Source organism: Cavia porcellus, unplaced genomic scaffold (genome assembly GCF_034190915.1).
Source record: "Cavia porcellus strain 051 isolate PalLab524CR breed Dunkin Hartley unplaced genomic scaffold, mCavPor4.1 scaffold_3, whole genome shotgun sequence".
Classification (NCBI taxonomy): Eukaryota; Metazoa; Chordata; class Mammalia; order Rodentia; family Caviidae; genus Cavia; species Cavia porcellus.
This window is the reverse complement of record NW_026947486.1, coordinates 39,110,966-39,135,171: the sequence shown is the minus strand read 5'-3', so window position 1 is coordinate 39,135,171 and position 24,206 is coordinate 39,110,966. Positions and strand designations below refer to the sequence as shown.

Genomic DNA, 24,206 nt, shown 5'->3' with positions numbered 1-24,206 from the left:
CACTTAAAGATCGCCTAGACCAGGCTACTCTAGTTTTGTTACTACATATTTTTCTCCCATTTCCAGTCCCATCATGAGATGAGGAGTCTCTGTGGAGTAAAATCCATGCTTCCAGAGTCACAGCCTAATTTGGAAAGCAGACCTCAAAGCAGTCATTTATAGTAAGCAAGGTATTGGCAAGTCAGGACTCTCATTGTCTGCAAAGGGCATTCCTGTTTGGTGGGTCTTCCCAGACAATAAATCAGTTAGAGACCAGAAAGCTGCTTTTTAAACATATACTTTGAATAAAATTGGATATTCCCTAGAGATTTTTTTTAAATCAAACTTACGTACGTGATAAATTGCCCTTCTCCATGGCAGGAATAGTTCAGCCTAAAGAAGCTATCATTTAGAGATAGACAGAGCTCTCCATGGTCATTCCTGGAGGCATGCTAACAGAGTCCCTTTTCTCTATGCTGTTCACTTTCTCAGCCATCTAATGCATCTACCTTGATAGCATTCGATTAAGACAACTGCTACAAGTTCCTACATTACAGTTTATCTTAATATTAGTAACATTTTAGTGTAATCATTTTTTGACACCTTAATATCACCATTTCCCAATATATAGTACTATGGTTGCCATGGTAGGAATTTGCTCATCCAACAGTGTGCATAAGAAACTAATGCTTCATTATTGCAATGTTCTCCTCCATTTTCCCATCTCATGAAGAGCCAAAGTACACTCTAATGCCTAGGAGATCATTCGAGTGCCAGTTTTCTGCTCTAGTGCAAAAGTGGGGGTGCTACCTAAAGGCAGAGAAGAATGTCTGCAAGTCTTATGCCCAGCACTAGTTGTTTGGGAACCAGCAATCAAGGTTACTCAGTTTCAGAGAGCAACAAGAAAACCAAAGCTTAGCAAAGCTAAATGAGTCTATAAAATAATGTCCCTAGAGGGCCTGATTCATAGTAGGCCCTTAGCAGCCATATTTATTTATTTATTTATTTATAAAATTCTCCCAAACAGTCAGTTGCAGGCCCAAAGCTCCCAAATGTATCTGTCTCCCCTCTAACACAGGACCTCAAAAGTCCATCCTTTAAACTATTTTGCATTGCATTCTACTCTTGTAAAACATTTTGTGAGAAAATACAGACAGGACAATTTGTGTTATTTCATTGTTGACTAAAACTTGTTGACTCTAGGTCAACAAGTAAACTTCCTTGAAGCTTTTCTTAAACCCCTTTCTTTATCTCTATTTCTGGGTTCTTGAGTATAAACTCTTGAAATATAAACATTCATCTTTATAACTCCCACAGTGCATGCCCATAGAGCCTGGCACATAGGAATCACTCACCAATTTCTAATGTATGGAACTTAATTCCCCTGACTCTAGCTTCTCTGATTCTCCCCAGTTTGAGGCATGAGTCCTCTGGCTACTCTCTGAAATTCCTGTTAATATTTTATATTACAAACTAATGGAAAGTAGATTTGCTATTCTCAAAATTCAATGGAGGTCTTTTTAAAATTCCTTCCTTCCTCTTACTTCACTACCCATTCTTAGTGGACTCTACGTTCATTGCTCCTTTCATATATTCATCTGTTCACAATTGTTTATTGACCTCTCACTATGCAACAGTTGACAAATTGCCCCTTACCTTTTAGACCTTGTAACCTGAGATTAATAGTAAACACATAAGAAAGTAATTGCCGATTGCAATAGGTGTTAAGAAGAAAATAAATGAATGATACAGAGGTCGGCACTGATCATTCTGAGGGGGTCAAGTCTAGACCTGAAATATGAAAGATATTAAAAACCTTTCCAAAAAGCTGAATTTCAGGTAGAGAGAACAGCATGTGAAAAGGTAGAAAAGATATGGCCATGCTCCAGGAAAAGCAAAAATGCCAGTGTGACCGAAGTGTATGGAGGGAGAGAAGGGTGAAGCAAGATGAGAACTGTGCAACTGACTAGAGAGGCTCATTTTGTGGGAGCTTCATGTTGGCCAGGGTGAAGAATGTCAACTGGACTCTTAGTACAATAGGGGCCAGAGATTTTAAGCAGCAGAGTAATATACAGTCGTGTGTCACTTAATAATGGAGATATATTTTGAGAAATGTGGCATTAAGTGATCTCGTCCTTGTGCAAACATCTGTCCTCTTGGTTCTATCAAGACATTCAATAAATGAAATATATGAGGATGCTATTGGTATCACAGGCATACTGTTTTACAGTGAACTTTTTTTGTAAGTAAATCATTATTTGCACTCAAATAATGATTAGATATATAGTTCAATACTATATAGTAAATGTATAAATGAGTAACATAGTTATTAGAATTTTAAAATATGTACTAGGAATAATTGTGATATATTTTTACACTACTGGCAGCTCTATAGGTTTGTTTATATCAAATCACAACAAATACATGAGAGATTTTTAGCACTGCAACATTATAACAACTACATCATCACTAGACAGTGGGATTTTTCTGGTTATAACTGTATGGGAAACCATTGTATGAGCAGTCAGCGGTTGACAAAAACACTGTTTGTTATATACCACATGACTATATTGCCTTAGATTTTTTTCAGTGCTGGAGAACCCAGGGCCTTGCAAAGGCTAGGCAAGTGCTCTACCACTGAGTCACATTCCCCTCATTTTTTTATTTTAAAGAGAATAAAATGAAACAGAACAAAGCAGATCAGGAAAAAACAATGCAATCAACAGAGGATCTCAAAAAAAGACAACAGAAAATCAACAGTGGTTACCATAATGTCTCTTGTTTTCGAAATACCTGTCCATATCTTCATACACAATGAATTCAAACAAGACAAAAATAGTATAAAACCATTCAAAATAAAAGAATGAAATCATTACAGGCCTTCAAAACCAGACAATAGGAAAATCAACAATGGCCACCATAATGTCTCCTGTTCTCTTCAAAATAGCTGTCCATACCATCACATATATTGAAATTAAATAATACAAAACAGGCTAAAACCAATCAAAATAAAGAATAAAAGCATTACTGGACTTCACAACAAGATGATAGGAAATCAGCAATGACCACCATAATGTCTCATTGTCTTCAAAGTAGCTATTCATACTATCACATTCAACAAAATCAATTCTTGTAAACTGTTTAGGCCAAGTTCCAGGCATGTATAAGCCTCTGCATGTACATCTTATCCTTTCTGTATTAGAAGGGAAAACAAAACAAAACAAATTACCAGAAAAGCAAGGAACAAAAGAGTCAAATAAATAACAACAAAGAGCCCAAAACAATGACAATATAGGCTTTCAAAATAAAACAGTAGGAACATAACTAAAGTTGTTATTTCACATAGTTATCTTCAAGAGTTACTGAGATTACCAGATATAAACATGCAGAATTGATCTAATCCCAAGAATGCCGTTTTGTTCTAAGAACTAATAAGATTAGTAGTACAGTCATCTTAGCTATCTTGTGTATATACAAATTTATATCTTTTTTCTTTTCCCTTCTTTCTTTTCTCCTTTTCCCTGAGTTATTTTTCCCCTTTGAGCAGTTGCTTACCCTTTCATAATATTTATTGAAGATTTTATGTCTTATTTGCTCTCTCAGTTTCTTACACTAGGGAAACAATATAGTATTTACATATGTGAGTTTGATTTATTTCACTTATGAGTATGGTCTCAAGTCACATCTATTCACCTATAAAAGCCTCAATGTGATCCTTCTTTATAGCTAAGTAGTACTCCATTGTATAAAATACCACAATTTTTTTTTTGTCCATTCCTCAGCTGATGAGCATTTAGGTTGTTTCCAAGATCTGGCTATTACAAACTGTGCTGCTATAATTATGGATGCACATATATCACTGAGGAATGATGTTTTCAATTCTTCTGGGAATATGCCCAGAAGTGGAATAGCTAGGTCAAATGGGACTTCCAATCTCAGGTTTTGAGGAAACTCCAGACTGACCTCCACAGTGGTTGCACCAGACTATACTCCCACCAACAGTGTAAAGGAGTTCCTTTTTCTGCACAGCCTCTCCAGCATTTGTTATTGGTGGTTTTCTTGATCCTGGCTATTCTTTTTGGAGTGAGATGGAATCTCAGTGTTGTTTTAATTTGCATTTCTCTAATGATCAATGAAACTGAACACTTTTTCACGTACTTTTCATTTGTATTTTTTCAGCTGAGAAGTGTGTATTCATTTCAGATGCCAGTTTTTCAAGGATCTGATTTTTTAAAATTCTTTATGTGTTTTAGACAGGAGTCCTTTGTGTGAGGGACAATTGACTAAAATGTTTTCCCAATTCATGTCTTTTCTTTTTACTCTGTTGGAGATTTCTTTTGCCATGCAAACATTTTAATAAGATGAGATACTTTTTTGTTTGTTTGGTTTTTTAGATAAGGTTTCAGTAAGTGACCCAGGCCAGCCTAGAATTTTTCATCCCCCCACCACCTTATGGATGTGCACCATCACACTCAGCTCAGATTTTTTTGATGGGGGAGTTGTTTGTTTATTTTGGTACTGGGGATCAAACTCATGACCTTGTGCTTGCCAGAGAGGCACTTACGCCACTGAGCTAAATCCCCAATCCTAACTCTGATATTTTTTTAAAGATGATGCTGACTGTTGTACAAAACAGATTGTAGAGACAATGTGCAGAGATTACCACATAGTCTAATACAGTGATCCAGATGATAAGTGATTGGAGCCAGGGCTAAAGTGGTAGCTGTGAACATGGAGTGATTGAAGATATACCTTGACATTTGACAATTTTGCTGATTGTTTTTATGTGGAGCAGCTTTGTTTTATTGCTTAAGAAAGTAAGGCACAGAGAAACCAAGTTGATTAAAAGATTTTTGGGGATGAGGATACCTAAGACCAGGCCAGGCCCTCTGCACCAAACTACATCATCCAACCTTTTTATTTTTTGTTTTGAAACAGGTCTTGCTAAATCGCTAAGTTAAGAATAAGCTTGAACTTGTGATCTTCCTACCTCAGCCTCACAGAGCGCTGGGATTCCAGCCTCTTCCTTTTTCTGCATCTAATCTCCCATCATCACGCACCATGTGTGCTCTGCACTCTGGGTTCTGGTGACTTTTTTGCTTGCCTGACATGCTTTCTTCTAGCCTTGCTAAGCACATCATTTTCATGGCTTCATTTTAGCCACGTCTCTAATAATCCTCTAACAATTCTCTACTTATTCAAATAGAAATCCAGATTTTACACAGTGGTTTCACAGGAGTTCTTCAGCTATATCTACTCAACCCTTCCTGTTTGCGCTTTTCCCCCATTACAACCTACCCTACACCTTCAGCTTTTTTGTGTGACTTAATAAAGCCATAGGTACTCCTTCCACAAGGCCAGCCAACTTAGACATAAAATTTTGTCCCTTCTCCTGTTCATTCTTGTTGACTAGCACATTTAAATATTCACCCTGTGTCATTTTAGTCATTTCATTCTTTCAGCAAGTAAAGATTAAAGACATGCTTTGGGCTGGGCTCCTGAGATGAAAAAAATCAGAATTTAAATCCTCCCTTCATGCAACTTATGATTTGATAGGAAAGATAAGACTTATAATCAAATAATCACAATGCATTGTATTACATACTATAAAACTACATAAACAGAATGCAGGTGATAAACATAGAAAATAGTAGCAAACCTTATAAACTATGATAGAATCAAGAAAGATTTCACAGAGAAATTGGCATTTGAATTGAAGAGTGTGTGTTTTTCCACTTAAAGAAAGGAAAAAGGGCATTTCTAGAAGAACAAACCTATTGTTATGTGAAAATAATTGGTAGCATACATTGTTTTCACAAGTATATGCCACAGGGCAGAATATACTCAAATTATAGTGAAAAGTTCAGTGTGACTGAAGTGTGGAGCAGACAGAGAACCATATTTGAAAATGAGGATATAAGGAGAGCTTGGAGTAAGATTCTGTGAACAATAGAGAGCCAAGATAGATCTTTAAAATAGGGAGTAAACTCATCAATTTGGACATTGTGCCAGCTCCTGTGAGGTTGGTAGACAGGTTGTAGAATCAGGGAAGTGATGGTCTATTGAAAGATAAAACTTTGAGCCAGGGAATATATAAAAATGTGCACTTGGGGAAACTGAGCCAAGAGGAACACCATGAGTTCATGAACAGGCTGGGTTACATAGTGAATCCAAGGCCAGCCTGAACTACATAGCAAGACCCTGTCTCAAGGAACAATAACAACAAAAAGATATGTAATAAGGCTCAGTACTATCTGTAATTTCAGATATTCACTGAGTGTCTTGGAAAAAGAAAGACTACTGTAGAGAAGTCTTTCTATACTATAAAACCATGAATTAGTTATTTTAAATTATAAACAAATTTTACAACTCAAGAAATATTAATTTAAAAAGTGCCAACACATGGTTGGGGGGACTTGTATTTCATGTCAATCAATTTTAAAATGTAAACCAAATGAACAAAATTCCTAGAAACTTAACTACCAAAACTGATTCAAGAAGAATTTGAAAACATTAGTTATATAACATTTAAAGGTGTTCATCTGATAACTTAGAATTGTTTCATAAGGAAAGAGAATGCTAACTCTAGAGGTTTAACCAAATAGTCAAGAATTAATTCCAGTTTTATAAAAGATCTTCCAAAGAATAGGAGAAAATATGGAAAAATACTTTCCAGGTCATTCTATGGGATTAGTATAATCTCAATACCCAAACCACAGAAGAACAGTATTAGAAGTATGGCCAATTTAAGGGACAGAAAACAAGAAGGAGAATGTGTCTAGAACAGAATGAATGAGAAGAAGAGTAGTAGATAATTAGGTCACAAATCTGAGATGTAGGTCATTGTAAACCATTTTAAGATCCTTGTTTTTTACTTTAAAAAAAGGACACCATTAGAAACTTTTAAGCATCCTGGAGATATTTGAATGTGAGTCCCCTGGCTTTCATGTTACAATAAACTTAAGAAGGGCAAGAGTGAAAAAAGGAAAACCAGTTGAGGGACTATTTCAAATCTCCATATAAAAGATGAAGATTTTTAGAACCATGGAATAAGAATCTCTGAAGACCTATTCTAAAACAATTTAGTGAAAATTACTAAGAACAACAAAAAACAATAAAACCTAATCATTTAAAATCTCTGGAAATTGTCCTAAGCCCATATGGCAAATGGAGAAAGTCATTTGAGAAAAATCTACTAAATCTCACAAAACAGTGAGAGTCTGTGTCATTTGATTGTGGCTCACTATCTCAGCACAACTCTTCCAGCTCTGTTTTACAGAAGCTCTACTCTAAATACACTACCCTGATCAGGTACAACCAAGAAGACAGGACCTCTAGCTCCCCGCAGGTCCCAGTTTGCAGTTATGATTTTATACAAGGAGGGGCAGGTTGCGAGCAGTTCTCATCTCTCCCAGCCCTTTAGAAGCTTTATAGCAAGAAGGCATGACCAAGAGGACCAAGCATCTCTTCGTCTTCTGAGCTCCCACTTGTAGGACAGAAATTTTACCCTGGCATGACAGACAGAGGATACTAAGCCCCTGATTGCCCTAAACCCCATCTCATTCATGGGTGGAGGTCCCATCCCCGGAAGAGAAATCCAAGTGTACTAAGTGCTGCCACCACTGGATGGTATCCACTCATGGATACAGGGCACCACTCATGAGAAAGTGAGTTGCTGTTCCCTGCTGTGGAGCTGTGACAAGAGTTCTGCCCATGAAAGAAACTTCAACCACAGAGATGAAAGAACTTCTAGCTCTGCCTAGGGGGATAGACTTTATTTGGTACACATAGTAGAAAATTCCATGCCTCAGGACATTTTTTAAAAAATAAAATTTTTGGTGGTGAACAATAAAGAGAAGACTGACTGGTAGGTTCATTATGCGAGTAAAAGAGCATAACAGCTGAAAATTCAGTAGAGAGACCCAGGGAAAGAGAAGCAAAGAGAGGCCTCGTGCTGTCACAGTCAACTCTAAGAGTCAAGAAGTTATACACAATGTATCTGGCCCAGGAGTATCCTCAGAAGCCAAGCTTAGCATTAGACTTAAACTCAACTCTGACAGTTGGAAAAACTATACTCATATATTGTAATCCTGTGTTCCAGCCATATTGAGCACCAAATATTGTAATCCTAAGTATTGAATACCATGGTTCAAATATTTTAATCCCTTTTTTAGTCTTCTCCAAAATCCAAAAAATTACATTTGTAATCCCATTGAGATGTTATTGGAATCCCAGCAAATTAATTCTAATCTACCACCTCCAAAGCAACCTGTAGTGAGAGTAAAGACACCAAGACATATTCCAAGTTAAGGGCAGCCAAGGGATCCTGAGTCCAATCCCCATGAGCATGTTCAGATAAAGACCCTGATCCTAGGGCTTTCCCAGAATTTATTATCTTGTGAAGAAGGGGGTGGCTCAACGATGAATGACAGTTAAGATGCTAGGAATTATGTGAGTAACTTCTGCTGGCTAGCCAGGTAGGGAGAAAAGCATCTCTGCGAAATGCAGGGAGAATGACATGGAGAAGGATCAATCTACATAATTTGATTAAGGTAGCAATTAAATTGTTTTTGGAGGCTGTTGCTTTAGTTTTTGATATGTAAACATTTGTGCCCTAGGAACTCATAGCCTCTTTATTTTAAGGCTCATACCCAATTGACATTTTCAGAGCTGACTGGCTCTGCCATCCCACTGTGCTCATATCTTTTATAGAGAGCACTAGGTGAGAAAATGGGAGACTGATGACTTTAGAGATTATATATCAGTACCTTGGCTAGCCTTATTTATAATGCTTAGAGCCAATTAAAAATACCATAGTTAGCTCTATACATGTCAGTATATAAAAATAAGTCTTGATATAATCAATGTTGCAGCAGTTGTTCTGCATTCAAGGGGAGTTGCTCAGATTGTTTCCTACACTCATACCTTAGTCTGTGCCTTCTCAGGTCCCATTATATAGGAAACCTCCAAATTAGTAATCACTGGTTGAACAGGGAGCAAAAAATACACAACTCCAGAACTGTGATAGTAGACTCCAAACCAAAAATAGCTAATAATAAAGGGTAAAAAACTAACTGGCTTAGGAGGCTTATATGCAATCTTAGCAATAAGTGGCTAATGCCAACCCAAGGGTTAAAAGAAAAAAGAAAGAGGGCAGGATCTGTGTAGGAGCATCAGCTTCACACTACAGGAAAAATAGACTTCACAGAGTAATTTCAGTCAAGTTACTAAGTGAATAAATGACCAACCAGTTAACAACTATCACCATCTCTGGTATGGGGTGGGTAGAATCAATAACTGGAATTACTACTACATAGTATTTTAATTGTCCATGTGTCAACAAAAAGTTAAGAGACATACAAAAAAAAGTTAGTAAAGTATGACTCATATACAGAGGAAAAAAATGATGTGCAATAAAGATTGTTTTTAAAGGGGCCCAGCTGGGTGTGTTGGCACACATCTGTAATCCAAGCATTTAGGAAACTGAGGCAGGAGGACTGTTGTGAGTACAAGGCTACAAAGTGAGTTCCTGACCAAACTGAGCTGCATAGTGAGACCCTGCCTCAAAAAGACAAAAAATAAACAAATAAATATATACATAAATAGGCCCAGATGGTGGACTTAAAAGACAATGATTTTATAGAAATTATTGTAAGTATGTTCTAAGAGATAAAAGTAAGCAGGCTAAGGAAGGTATGATGGAAAAATCTTTAAAAAAAGAATATTAATAAAAAGGTAGACATTTTTTAAAGAAACCAAATAGATATTCTTAAGTTGAAAAGTATATTAACAAAAGTGAAAACTTTTCTAGATGGAGCTCAACAGTAGATTTGAGTTGGTAGAAAAAAGAATCAGATTACTCAAAGATATATAAATAGAGAATTTGCAATCTGAAGAATAGAGAGAAAAAATAAGATAGAGCATCAGAGAAATGCAGAGCATAATTAAGCACATCAACAAATGTATAATGGAAGTATTAGAAGAATGTGAAAAGCACAGAAAAAGATACTCAAAAAGAATTGCTGAAAACCTCTCAAATTTGATGAAAAAAAATCATCAATACAACAAGAAATTCAATTAATTTGAAGTAAGGTCAATACAGTGGTCACAACCAGACGTGTTGGAATACAAAGAAAAAGAATATTTCAAAAGCAAGAAAAGACAGTTCTCATCACATATAAGAGAATTCCAACAAGATCAACAACTGACTTCTCACCAGAAGCAATAGAGGCAAGAAAGCAGTCGTATGACATAAAGTACTGAAAGTTTAAAAACTTGTACCAAGAATCATATATCTAGCAAAAATGTCTTTCAACAGTAAAGGCAAGTTTTAGCCAGAGCAATCAGGCAAGAGAAATTTTTTAAAAATCATGCAAATAGGAACAGAGGCAATCACATTCTCTCTGTGTGCAGATGGCATGATTCCATATATAGAAAAAACTAAAAACTCCACCAGAAGACTATTAGAAACTGATGTACAAATTCATTAGTTATAAGATACAGAAGTCAACATCAAATTCAATAGCATTTGTATACAACAATAATAAACTTGTTGAGAAAAAAATCATGAAAACAGTACCATTCACAATAGCTACAAAAAATGAAATGTCTAGGAATAAATTTATCCAAGGTAGTGAAAGATCATCAAAACAAAATTATAAAACACTAAGGAAAGAAACTGAAGAAGACACATGCAAAAAATGGAAAGATCTCTTATGATTGTACATAGGAAGAATTGATATAATTTAAAATGTCATTAATATCCAAAGCAATTTACAGGTTCAGTGAAATCCATCAAAATCCAATGGAATGCTTCACAGAAACAGAAAAATATCGTAAAATTCATGTGGAAATACAACAGATTCTGAATATCCAAAGAAACCTTGAGCAAAGTAATCAGAGCTACAGCCCTCACAATACCCAATCTTGACACAGGGCTGTAGTAACCAAGACAGTATGGTAGTGGCATAAAAACAGAAACAAAAACCGCTGTAATGGAGTAAAGAGAGCTCGGAAATAAATCTATGCATATATAGCCACCAGATTTTCAACAAAGGCACATGAAATATATTAGAGAAAAAGCAGCCTCCTCATTAAATGATAGTTGGAAAATTAGATACCCATATGCAGAAAAATAAAACATTTTGCCTGTCATTCTATACAAAAAAATCAACTTCAAATGGATCAAAGACCTAAATGTGAGACATGAAACTACGAGAAGATAATACAGAGAAAACACTTCAAGATGTTAGCATATTCAATGATTTTTTTGGATAAGACCCTAAAAGCATAAGCAATGAAAGCAAAAATGAGATTGTATTAAACTAAGGAGCTTCTACAAAGCAAAGCAAACCACAGAATAAAGAAATAGCCTACAAAATGGGATGAAATATTACAGACTCTCCGTATGATAAAGCATTAATATCCAGAATATATAAGGTATTAAAAACAACAAAACCCTCAAATAACCCAATTTAAAAATGGTCAAATTATCCAAATAGACATTTAAAGGAAAAATTGCCAATAGTTAATAAGTCTATAGGAAAATATTCATCATTATCCATTAAGGAAAATGCAAATAAAAAGTACAATGAAACATGTATCATTTTACTTCAATCAGAATGGCTATTGTATGGGCTATTTAGCTCAGTGGTTTAAGCACCTGCCTGGAAAGCTTAAGGTCAAGAGTTTGATGCCTGGTCCAAAAAAAAGCTATTGTTAATGGTTTGTGTCTAGATGTTGCCTTTCTCAAGCTTTGGCATAGGGCTTTTCAGAGGTGGCTGAATAGAGATGGATAATACTGGGATTAAGGATGTGTGATTACTAAATCAGTCCACTGATTGGTTTGGATAACATAAAAAGTAGTCTGGATAAGATAAAAAGGAAAGAAATATGCTGTTAAGGCCCCTTGTTGCTTTTGCTGTCTCTCACGGCCATGGACTGTTGCCCCTCAGCCTTGTGCTATCCTACTTTGGAGCCAGATAATTATGACCTGAAACCTCTACAAACTGTGAGCTAAATAAACCTTTCCCTCTTTAATTTGGGCATTGAGTATTTTGTCTCAGAAACTACAGAAAAGTAACAGCTATTATCAAAAAGAAAAAAATACCAAGTGCTCTTTAGGATGTGGAGAAAAGGAAATTCTTACACTCTGTTAGTAGGGATATAAATCAGTACTGCCATTAAAGAAAACAGTATAGATTCTGCAAAAAGCTAAACATATATCTTCTGTATGACCCAACTATACCATTCCTGGGTATATATCCAAAGGAAGAGAAATCAATATAACAAAAAGATATTTTCACTCCCATGTTTATTGTAACACTATTACAGTAGCCGAGATACGGAATCAACCTAGGTATCCACTAACAGATACATGGATAAACAAAAAAAAAATACACACACATAACATATATATATATATATATATATATATAGCATTGATTATGCTATATATAAAAATACACACACACACACACACACACACACACACACATATATATATATATATATATATATATATATATATATATCTATATGGTGTCATGTATCCTGGGATATAATTTGCCATAAAAATAAACCCTGTCATTTGCAGCAGAATGGATGAACAAGAGGATGCTGTGTTAAGTAAAATAATCCAGACACAGAAAGACAAATACTGTATGTCTGTCTTCATATATAGAGGCTTTAAAAGTTGATCTGAAAGTAGAGTAGCAATTATGAGATGGTGGGAAGTACAGGGGGTGGAAGAATACAGGGAAGTTGGATAATGGATACCAAATATAGATAGAAAGAAGTTCTAATGTTCCACAGCACTGTAGGGTTTCCTAATTCATAATAACTTATTATGTATTTTATAAAGAACTAGAAGAGAGGAGCTTGAAGGTACCAAACATAAATGACATGGAAATCTGATCAGTACATATTGTGTACCTGTATTGAAATATCACACTGTACCCCCCAAAATATGTGCAATTATTATGTTACTTTAAAAGAAAAATTTAAATTCAAAAAAGGTGAAATACATTCCCAGATTTAAAAAAAAACATAATTCATTGCTAGCATACCTTTCTTTAAAAAATACTAAATGAAGTTCTTTGGGCTGGAAGCAAGTAACTCCAGACAATAGTTTGAATTTACGTAAAATATACAGAATGCTACTTAAGGTAATTATATAGTTAATTAGAAAAGATAGTATAACTGCATGTTTCTATTTAAAAATAATTTCATAAAACCATATGAATATGATTGTATTGTTAGGACTATAAAAAATAAATATAATTAATAGTACAAAGTAAGAGGTTGAAAGCAGAACTCTACTACAGTAGATTAAGGAAATAACACCAGATGGTAGCTGAAATCCACAGAAATAAATGAAATTGAGAAGAATAAATAAGAATATTAGTATATACACACTAAAATATATATTCACTCTTTTATCAGAACCAAATTATGTAAAGTAATAAGTATAATGATGTATTTTAGGTACATAATGTATATAGATATATGTGTGTACATATGCATAGTAGTAGTATCAGAAAGAGATGGAAGCAGTGAAGATATATGAAACTGCCTGTATTTCACTGCAACTAAGTGAATACAAAGCAGGTTTATTCTAATAAGTTAAGATGTATATTGCAAGTCCCAGAGAAGCCACTAACAAAATTATTCAAAAAATAATTTTTCATAATTACCAGATATAGACAAGCAAAAATGATCAAACTGCATAAGTATTAAATGTTCTTTTCCAAGAACTAATAGAATTAGTAATATATTCATCTTAGCTATCTTATGTGTATATATATATATATGAATTTATATATGCAATATAACAACCATTGTTAAATTCCTATCATCTTGTTTTGAAAGGCTATATTGTTATTGTTTTTGGTTTTTTTGTTATTCTTATAGTTCTTTTCTCTTTTGTTTTCATTTTTCTTTTCTGTGTTTTTTGCTCTTTAAAATAAAAAATATTTTTTAAAAACAACAATAATTTTTCAACTATGAAAAGAATTAAATTATTACATGAGAGAATAACCACCTAGTATAAAAGATGATACTAAAAAGTAAGTATAGCTCAGTGGTAAAGTGCTTGCCTAATATGCATATGGCCTGAATTTCAGTCCCCAGTACTGAAAAAAATAAAAAGGTATGTGACATATAGAAAACAAAGAGCAACCTGGCAGTGCATAAATAATAATGTTAAATGTGAATAGAAGTGAACAGTAAAATCAAAAGGTAGATATCATCAGAGTGGATTTTTTTAAAAATTAAGAGCAAACTAAACATGAGCAGAATAAAGGCTATAACAAAGATAAGAACAAAGACCTGGGGATGTAGCTCTGTGGTAGAGTGCTTGTCTAGCATGCATGCAATCCTGGATTTGATCCTCAGCATTGGAGGGGGAAAAATGATTACAGCAGAAATAAATGAAATAAAAAAAGAAAAAATCATTATAATCAACAACTCCTTGACAGGTCAAGAAAATTAGCAAATATTTAGGTAAATTAACAAAGGAAAAAAGACAGATGACTCAAATCACTAAAATAAGCTGGATGTGGCGGCATATACCTGTGATCCCAGCACTCAGGAGATGGAGGCAGGAGGATCACTCAAGTTCAAAGTCAGCCTGGGCTGCATGGTGAGCTCAAAGCCAGCCTGAACTACATAGCTAGGCCATGTCTCAAAAAAGTAAAACCAAAAAAATTACTAAAATAAGAAATGAAAATGGAGATATTGCTACTAATTTTAGAGAAATAAGAAATTAATAGAGAAAGCTATGAAAAATTGTTTCAAATGATATGAACATGTTATACAACCTAAAAGAGATAGAAGAGTCTCTGGAAAAACACAAAATATTAAGACTCCAGAAGAAATAGAAAATCTGAATAGACCTATAACAATCAGACTGGATTACTTATCAAGAAAACTCCCAGGCTGAGGATTTAGCTCAGTGGAGTAAGTACCTGCCTGGCAAGTGCAAGGTCATGAGTTCAACCGCCAGTACAAGAAAGAAAGAGAGAGAGAGAGAGAGAGAGAGAGAGAGAGAGAGAGAGAGAGAGAGAGAAAGAAAACTGCCACCAAAGTGCAAGACCATATGACTTCCCTGGTGAAGTCTACTGAACATTTAACAAAGAATCAAAATCTTTCCAGATTCTTCCAACAAATAGAGAGAATATGTCCTAATAATTTTATCAGGCCATTATTATTTACAGATCTAAAATCTTACTACATTGCTGTAGTAACCAAAACAGCATGATAGTGCCATGAACATAGACCTGTAGACTAATAAAATAGAATTAATAATCCAGAAATAAACGTTCATATTTAATTTTTTTGTATTTTTTGTGTTTTTACCAGTACCAGGGATCGAACTCACCATCACACGCTTGCAAGGCAGGTGCTTATGCCGCTGAGCTAAATTCCCAGCCCAACATTTATATTTATGGTCCAGTGGTTTTGAACAAGGGTTCAAAGACATTTCAGTGAAAAAAGAATAGTCTCATAAAAATGGTGTGGCAATAATTGGTAACCCATATGGAAAAAAAATCAAACTGGACCTCTACTTCACATAACTAAAATAAAAAGCATCAAAAACCTAAATGTAAAGACTGAATCTATAAAACTCTTAGACAAAAACATAAGTATAAATTCTCGTGACTTTATATTGGGCTATGCTTTTAGGTATAACACTAAAAACGCAGTAAAAGAAAAATAGATGAATTGAACTTTATCAAAATTTAAAATTTTTGTGATGAAAGCAGGATCTTCAAGTAAGTGGAAAGACAGCCAATAAACTGGGAAGAAATATTTGCAAGTAATATATCTGATATTAAATTTCTTTCTAGAATATGTAGTGTTACTTACTATTTGATAATAAAAGAAAACTAACTCAAACGGGGCAAAGAGTCCGAGTAGACATTTTTCCAAAGAAAATATGCAAATGGCCAGCAAGGACATGAAAAGATATTAATGTCATTACTCACTAGAGAAACCCAAATCTAAACCACAGTGAAATACCACTTTACACCAGGATGACTACAATCAAAAGGATAATAATAAGTAGTAGCCAAAATGCAGAGAAACAGAATCTGCATATATTGTCAACAGGAACATAAAAGAACAGCTGCTATGGAAAGCAGTGTGGCAGTTCTTCAACAACTTGAACACAGAGCTACCCTCTGACCCAGAAATTCTATTCCTAGATATATATGCATTGAAAAGGTATGTCAGCTGGACATGGTGGTACATGTCTTAATCCCAGCACTCAGGAGGCTCACTGTGAATTTGAGGCCAGCCTGGGTTACAAAGTGAATTCAAGTACAGTCTGACTATACAATGAGACCTTGCCTCAAAAAAAGATTGAAAAAGATTGAAAAAAAGAAAGAAGGAGCAAAAGAAAGGTACATCTACACAAAAACTTGTACACAGATATTCATAGCAGCCCTATTCATATTAGTTAAAATGTGGAGATAACTCAAATGTCATCAACTGATCAGAATATCAATAATGTATAGTATTCTATACCTATACAATGGAATTTTATTTGGTAGTAAAAAGAAATAGAGTACCTAAAGATCACATATTGTATGATTCCACACATACTAAATGTCCAGAATAAGCAAATCTATAGCAACAGAATGTAGGTTAGTGGTTTAGTAGAACAATGGAGTGACAGCTAATGAGTAGTGGTTTCTTTTAGAAGAGACCAAAATCTTCTCAAAGTGTGGTAATGGTTTCCCAACTGTGGATAATACTAAAAGATTGAATTGTACACTAAAAATGGGTAAATTTTGTAGTACGTAAGCTATATCTCAAACCTTTTTTTTTTTTTAAATGATGGTGTCTTGAATGGGGACAGTATCAGTGTAGATTGTGTTAGGAATCTGTATATATTTTGAAGGTAGACATGAGGAGGATTTTCTGACATACTGTGTGTGAGCTGAGGTAATGCAAAGTCTCCGAGATTCCATTGTAACTGGAATGATGGCGTAAGGAACTGAGAAAACTGTGGGAAACAGTTTTTAAGTACAGTAGGACATGCTGAGTTGGAGATGTCAAGTTGGTAGAAGGGGAAAATACAGCTACCTAGTTAGATCCTGACAGTAAGCTGGACCATTGTTACAAAACTGGGAATTACCATATGGGTGAATTTTCAAACTGTGAGATGGATGAGATCTCCAAGGAACTGTGGCTAGCCAGAGAAGGAAGAGATGTCTAGGAGCTGATCCTTGCAATAATCCAGCTTTAAAATGTTGGGTAAAGAACTAGCAAAAAAGGAGAGAATCACTAGTAATGCCAAAGGAAAATCAAGAGTGTACTGCCCCTGAAGCCAAGTGAAGTATCTTTGTGTCAAATGCAGCTGCAAATTCAAATAAGAACTAACTGAGAAGTAACCATTGAATGTAGCAATAATGGGCAGCCTTGCCAAGAGGAATTTTGACATAACTAGGTAGAAAGGCCTGATCGATATACAGTTAGGAGAGAATGTAAGGAGATAAGTCTAATTTTTAGAAAGCATAAACAAGAATAAAAATGCTATTTAGCCAGGCATGGGAGCACATACGTTTAATCCCAGCACTGAAAGGCTGAGGCAGGAAGTTTGCTGTGAGTTTAAGGCCAGCCAGGATTACAAAGTGAGTTCAAAGTCAGCCTGAACTGCATAGTGTCCCCAAAAGATCAAAAAAATGCAATTTTAAAAATATTAAAGCAGCCAATAATGTCAAAATAGCTATTTTGTCAATAAAATTAAAATTACCTAAAATGATTACTAGACAAAAATAGAGTAAAAATACTGTAGTAGCCAAGCATGGTGGCACATGCCGGTTGTCCCAGAAATTCAGGAGACTGAAGCACAGAGGATCACTTGAGCCAGGATTTCAAGGTCAACTTGGGCAACATGGAGAGACATGGTCTCAAAAAATACTATAAATACTAAAAACATGCTAAAAATAGAAGGTATCTAGGAATAAATATGTTCTAGATGTCCCCTCACAAAGCCTTGTGCTTATAGGTGGGGCTTTGGGGAGGTGATTAGGTCATGGGGATGTGAAACTTATCAGTGGATTAATCCACTAATGAATTTATAGATAAATTTGATGTTGAGAGTACAAAGAAAAGCAAGGCATTCTTTAAGAAAAAGAAATGACTTACTCTATCAAGTATTAAGATTTAGCATATACCTATATTAGGTAACACTATAATATTTGTACAGGAGTAGACAAATAGCCTAATGGAATAGAACCGAGAACCCCAAAATAGAGCTATATTTATTTGGAAATTGGATGTATGACTGCAGATCCAGGAAGGGAGGAAGAGTGAGCTCATTAATAAATGATGTGTAAAAACAAATTTTAAAAAGTGCAAGCCAGGTGTGGTAGCACATGCCTGTCAATCCCAGCACTAAGGGAGGATGAGCTGGGAGGATCACTGCAAGTTGAAGGCCAGCCTAGGCTACACAGTGAGTTCAAGGCCAACCTAAACTATGTAGCAGCGAGATCCTATCTCAAAAAAAAGTACAAAAAGCTTTTGTACTTTTTTGGTTAGTAGTTGTAACAAGCATTGTTAGTTTGAAACAAGCATTTCTTAATAGTATATTATCTAGGAATACTCATATGTTGAGTCTTGGATCTGGAATGTCCCCCAAAGGTCAGATGCTGGGGCTTGGTTGTTAGATGATGAACTTTAGAAGGTGATAAGATCATAATTTCACCAGGGTACAGTATTATCCAGTCATAATTTGATGACACTCTTGTCAGGTGAATGAAGGGCATATTTGAAAGAAGTGGATCATAGGAATATGACCTTGAAAATTGTATCAGTTCCTGGCCCTGTCTTCTCTGGTGCTTTTCCTCTGTTTTCTGCATGGCATGAGGGGAACAGCTTTCCTGTGCCATGATGTTTCTGCCTCTCCTCAGGCCTGAAAACAATAGAACCAGCTGAGTATGGGTGGAAATTTATGAAAACATGAACCAAAATAAATAAAACTTTTCTGTTTTGTTTACATCAGGTATTTTGTCACAGTACAGAAAGATGACTAACACATCATATATGTGAGAAGACTATAAGTAAATGGAAGGGAGTAATTTTTTCCAGTGCCTCCCAGTGGTTACCTCTGGGGAGAAAGCCACAGTGGTAATAGGGAGGCAGGTGGGAAGCATCAATGGTGTCTACCATTCATGTTCAGCTCTAAAAAGCAGTGGCAGGTTCACTAAGTTATTAGGCTCCATAATGTACACATATAGAAATTCCATACAATTTATAAAAAAATACTATATGAAGCATTTTGTAACAATTACATTATATTTTTAAATGAAAAATGGAAACAATCGCTCTCCTTCAGAGACTTTCAGATTGGAACCTAGACAAAAGATAAAGACTCTTGCAATGAGAACATTTATACTACTAATCTCTCTTAGTTCATCGAAAAGAACAGTTTGTGCTTTCATTGTTTGTTTGATCATTTTTTCATGCCTAAATCTTATAATCTGGACAACTATGAAAATAACAATATGCAATGTGTTAATTTCATAATATTTTGTTTTGAAATTCTGTATTGATTTTATTCCTTTTTGTTTTTTAAAATTAAATTTAAAAATATGGATAATCAAATATAAAAGAAAAAACTGGTCTCTTAGCAATTTGTAAATAGACAATAAATTAACTATAGTCACTGTGCAGTACAGTAGATCTCCAGAACTTACTCTTCATGTCCCACTAAAACTGACTGCCCTTTGACCAACATCTCTCTACTCTCTCCCAGCCTAAAGGATTTGTCCTTAAATACATGTGTATGTACATATATACATGAAAATATCATTTTGTAAAACGTAAATATGTGCTATTGGAGGGATGCCAGGAATTGAATCCAGAACCTCACACATAATACACAAACACTCTACCAATGAGCCTTAGCCCTTAGACAAATCTTTGATAGATTTAATTAATTAGTTTTTTAAGAAAAGAAGGAAGCCAGGTGTGGTGGCACACACCTATAATCCCAGGATTTAGGAGCCTGAGGCAAGAGTATCATTTCCAATTGGAGACCAGCCTGGGCTACAAAGTGAGCTCAAGGCCAGCCTGAACTGCATAGTGAGACCCGGTCTCAAAAATACAAAATAGATAGATAGATAGATAGATAGATAAATGTAAATAATAAAAAGGAAAGAAAAAGACCAAGACTCTTAACCAGCCACCTCCTTTTACAGGAATGTTGCTGGTGGAGTGCAGTTCTACCAGGTTTTGCCATCCTGCCCATGGGAGACAAGGGCAGGCTGTAGACAGCAGCACAATTCTTTCCCAGCAAGGTCAAGAAGCATAAGAATAAGCACACCCTATCATGACTAAGGGTGTGAGCCTGCCAACATTGTTATGTGATAGCAGTTGAAAGAGCCAAAAGAAAAACAAACAGACTTTGGCACAGACTTTGGCACAGTGGGTACACTTGGGGTCTCTGAAAGTGCAGGGTGGGAGGGTGAGCAAAAACTACAGGGTTAGTATAAGTGAGACATAGTTTCTTTCCAGTGGCATCATCTGCTAATTCATGTGACCCAGGCTGAAATTCCTCTACAGTTCTCTTCAGGGTTTAACTAAAACACACTTTAAAGTCACCTCGAGCCTGAACAGCTACAGATTCTCAGCCCACTAGCAACAAAAAACAGCTTAGTGTCTGGGTTGGTAAGTAATTAACCTCCTCTCTAATTTATCAAAGATATTGGAAGTATTACTGAGTCAACTCTTGAAACAGAAAAAACAAAGCCACGTGTATCTACAAATGGGCATTCCCGAATCAGAATCCTCATTTACACAGTTAGCCTTGAGACTACAAATAAAAGTATAAGCAAAATGGTCCTAAAAGCTGGTGCAGCCTGTCCTCTCCTCCTCCAGACTGCCTTTCAGTACAGTGTTTCCTCCCTCTGTACAGAGCGTTCCTGTGCCTTCTCCCTTGCGTTCACGTTCTGAGGAAGAATAGGCTGCTTTGTCAAGTTCTCCCCACATAACCTCTCTTACCTCTACATTTTTCCTATGCTTCCCAACAACCACAAAGACTTTTATATGCAAAAGGAGCTTGGCCATTTGGGGGACAGACTAAGGATTAAATTAAAAGGACAGCTGTCTATATAGCTGGCTAGAATGCAGGGAGGGCTGGGCAGCATTTGTACCAGCTGCCCCACACTTCTATTCCTTCCCAAATTGGGTCTCCCATCTCTCTGGCCAAAGATGCTAAGCTGCACAATGCTCAGGGCTCAGAGCTCCTAGGAACTTTTGGGTAGTGAGCCAGCAGAGCTGAGATAGCCTGACTTCCTCAGTCAAGGCTTCCCTGGATGCTGACTTGCCTGGTGCTCAAACTTCAGACTGGAAACTGGAAGGCAATCTGAAATGCACAAACCATGTTTTTGTCACTCACAGAGCCATGCCCTTCCCCTCCTTCAAAATCTAGCCTTATTTAAAGCAATCTTTTGCTTTTAGCATTCCCTCCTCCAGTTGAGCCCCAAAACTCCAGTTGTTTTGTTTTCTTCCTCGGCATCACTTTTGAGGAACTCCTTTTCTGAAAGCAAGAGGTGCTATGTGTTACTCTGAGTGTATCTCTCTTCTTTAGTCCATGCTGGTGGCAGTCTCAAAGACTGCCAGGGATAACTGCAGTCCAGTACCCACATAATTTGCCTCCCTTTCCATTTTTGGGTGAAAATAATCGGAGACAAAACGGGGAGGTTTATGGAAATAAATAAGATACTGTCTTACAGCCAAAGCAACATTCAGCTTCTCAGCTGGCAGAGGAATTCTTGAGCCTGGTCTGTAGTGAAAGCATGAGCAAACTACTAAGTGGAATGCAAAGAGAACCCTGGGCTTAATCTCCATTCCAGGCAGTCTACAGTAGTCTCAGACCACTACTATTCCTGGAAGGCAAAGCGCTTACCCGCACACTGCCCCACCCCCAGCGTGTGAAATCTGGGGCCTTGGTGAAGGTGCCAACACTCTGTCTCTTGTTTCTGCTGTCCAGTTGCTTTGATAAAATAGGAGTGAATGCTGCCCTCCCATGAAAGGGCAACTCAGAGCGATTTATAAACTGTAATGTACTAGGCGATGTCAGGTGGCCCTGTCACTCACCCATTTCTGTTGTATACTGCATTTCTTCAGTTGTCTTTTCTCATTACTGGACAGAAACCACCTAATTTTGTGGTGAGAGGTCAGGCCCTGCATATAATCAATCATGCACAAGTTCCATGGCATAGAAATATAAATCATCCTTAATTCTGGATTTCCCTGTCTACACATGAAAAGCATTTGCCAGTCAGCAACCTCACAAAGACGTCATAGAATAACCATGAAATGACATCAAGAAAGCTGTTGGTGAGGAAATACCTTTAAACCATTCTAAAGGAAAAGCTCTCAATTCCAAAAACTGATTATTATTTCTGCATTGAGGTAAAAGCCCTTGTGCTTAGTCTTTGATTCTGATGTCAAGTACCTGATGGTTCCTCAAAACCTGCTCTGTGGTAAGGAGAGAACAGTCACAGTGGGATTGCTATACCCTGTGATAGGCTCTGGCACAGCTACTGGATGAGAAGTTCAAAGAGCCAAGCACCATCCAGTTTGCAGGATGGGTCACCCTTGGGCTGTGCTAAAGGGCTCTCTTCTCTGGCTAACCCCTCAACCAAGCTATACATTTAGTTAGTATACAGAGGAATTTAAAATTTATGATAAAATTAATTTTAAAAACATGGTAACTTCATCATTCCATTCATCCCTCTGCCCATTGTTTATTCTGAGTATATACTTAATAGCACTTTCCAGAACAGAGCATGCCCTATGTAGAGACAAAGAGAGCTCTACTATCAGGACATTTGGGGTAAAGATACATTGCATTCCCCCCATCCCCCATCCTCCTTTTCTCAGAGCTCATCCAGCTGACAGGTGCCAGAAAGGAAGAAATGTTACCAAATGTTAACTTCCAGACCCAAAAAAGCTATCACAAAGGGAGACAGAACAAGGCAATTCATAAAATCCTTCAACTGAGGGATGTAACAATACCTACCTAATTAGAAACAGTTACCTAATTAGAAACAATACCTAATTAGAAACAATACCTACAAGATTAGAAACATTCAACTTGTTGAGAATGTGCTACATGTGGAGTGAAAGACAATGACACCTCTAGAACCTTATAATGATATTGTATTGGGAGGAAAGCACAAAGGGTTTGCTCATGTTATCAGTAACACCAGTTTTTCTTATCTAACATTTTAAACACATCTGCTTTTAATATGGGAGTCTAAGTAAAGTTAACTTTTCACCCATTGTTCCGGCCCTCCTTCCCTTCCTTCATTGTGCAGTTCCGTTTGTATTGGCATTGTCCTTCCTCTTACCCATGCCCCCACAAGCTAACTGCAGTGGAAAGGGATTACACTGAGAAACTGCTTATCTCTGGACTCTTGAATACTGTTCAAACAGCACTAGCAGTGATTTGGAAGCAAGGCTAGCCTTTGTTTCAGCTAAACTCCACAGACTTTTTGCTTTGTCCTACTTAACTTATTAAACCACCAGCAGTAAACAAGAATTCTCTAAGTCATCAACAAGTCAGAAAACATCCTGGCTTTTGAAAATTAGGGAAAGGAGTATCTCAATTACTCTTGAATAGAGATTCTGATATTTATCTGAATGGTCTCAGGCTAATATACAGTTAATTGTCAATTTTGTGCCTGTTAGCAAAAGAAAAAAATTCTTGGTGACTTTATTTTTATTTATTTATTTATTTATTTATTTTTGTTAGTACATATGTGCCTAATGATTTCATTCATTTTGGGAAGCTGGTATGTGGACATAGCAAGTCTTAATTATTTTTATGTCCCTTGCCTCCCTCCATTTCTTGGTCCCCTTCCCATTTGCATAAGATCTGCCTCCCTGTTTCCCATTATTTACCTTTTAGTTTGCTGTGTATTTATACTTTGGGCTTCTCATATAAGACAATAATGTTTGGTGATTGTATAACATAGGGATACGAAGTAGGTATATTTCCCACAAAAGAAGAACTACAAAACTACAAAATGAATTCTTTCTATGCATCTTTTTCAGAATAGTAAAAGAGTTTTACTCCCCCATGCCCAGAGAAAATATAGTAGGATTTTGCAAATGGTTATGATTAAAAGCTAGTTTGAATTTTTATTACTTTGATATAAATACTCAGTTTTTTGAATGTTTAGAGTTGTTCCTCACAACAAATCTGTATT

At 36.1% G+C, this 24,206-nt stretch overlaps 1 protein-coding gene across 7 annotated transcripts in view; it reads left to right on the top strand.

Moving 5' to 3' along the window:
* Positions 1-24,206, top strand: part of Hdac8 (histone deacetylase 8) — a 265,800-nt gene that overhangs the window by 161,864 nt on the left and 79,730 nt on the right. The window contains exon 11 of one of the 7 annotated variants that reach the window (XM_063246093.1): positions 1-24,206. This exon is cut by the window's left edge and continues 48,091 nt beyond it; it is cut by the window's right edge and continues 16,509 nt beyond it. The exons of the other annotated variants lie outside the window; for them this stretch is intronic. The gene's annotated coding sequence lies outside the window, so the exon portion shown is untranslated. 7 annotated transcript variants of the gene reach the window in all.